This window comes from Arachis ipaensis, chromosome B04 (assembly GCF_000816755.2).
Source record: "Arachis ipaensis cultivar K30076 chromosome B04, Araip1.1, whole genome shotgun sequence".
Classification (NCBI taxonomy): domain Eukaryota; kingdom Viridiplantae; phylum Streptophyta; class Magnoliopsida; order Fabales; family Fabaceae; genus Arachis; species Arachis ipaensis.
This window is the reverse complement of record NC_029788.2, coordinates 98813337-98814380: the sequence shown is the minus strand read 5'-3', so window position 1 is coordinate 98814380 and position 1044 is coordinate 98813337.

The following is a 1044-nucleotide window of genomic DNA, read 5'->3' as shown; positions in this document are numbered from 1 at the left end:
ATAGATTGAATAGATTGAATAATTCTCAATCTTAAGTATTACATAATATACTCACACACACTACCACACACTTATACACATATTTAAATATTCTATCTATTTTTCGGTGATCATCAAGATTTGAATTTAAGTACAACATATTAACAGACACCATATTTAACCACTCAACCAAAATCTCAGTTGTATAAATATTTTAACATCTTAATAAATTAACTAAATCCTTAAAAAGAAAAAAAAAGATAATGGACCATATGGTGCTCCCCTTTTCACCTTTCTTGATCATGGTGAATTGGCAAATCCGAGCACCTAAAAGGGAAATAGAGCTATTAAATCTTGTACTATATGCATTCGAGTTTGAGAGTTACATGGTCAAAAGTGGAAGAATATGATGGGTGATTTGCGTCATGATTGAGCTCATTTGAAATTTATACCGTAAATGCAAACAGGGACAAGAAATAAATGCGATGGAGAGTTTCATACCAAAAGCGTGACCGAGGCTTTTTATATGCATTATTTCCATATCATTATTATTTTTAGGCATGATTTTGTGTTGCAATTCAAAGTTCTTTAAATAGTTATCTTATTCAAAGTTTGAATTTGGATATTTATTTTTCTTTTCTAGATACGTCCTATCTACCATCGCAAAGAATTTTTTATTTTTATTTTTTTAAATTAAAAGTGAGACTCAAATTTATAATTTTTAAGTAAGTATGAAAAAATTATGTCATTTGAGTTATAGTTTGTTAGCCCATAAAATTTTTTAATTATACTCTAATTAACTATAATAATAATATGAAGAGAATTGTCTACATTATTATATCATCCTTTTTTATTGGTCTATATCATCCATTTTCTATTTATTGAGAATATTAGAGAGACAAAAAAATAGTCTAAAATTATCTTATTTAATATTCATTAATTATTTTAACAATTAATAAATGTTAAATAAAGTAAATTTTGACTATTTTTTATTAATTATTTTTTGTTACTAAATATTTTCGTAATTTTATTAAAATAAGAAAATACAAAACACAAATTTACAAA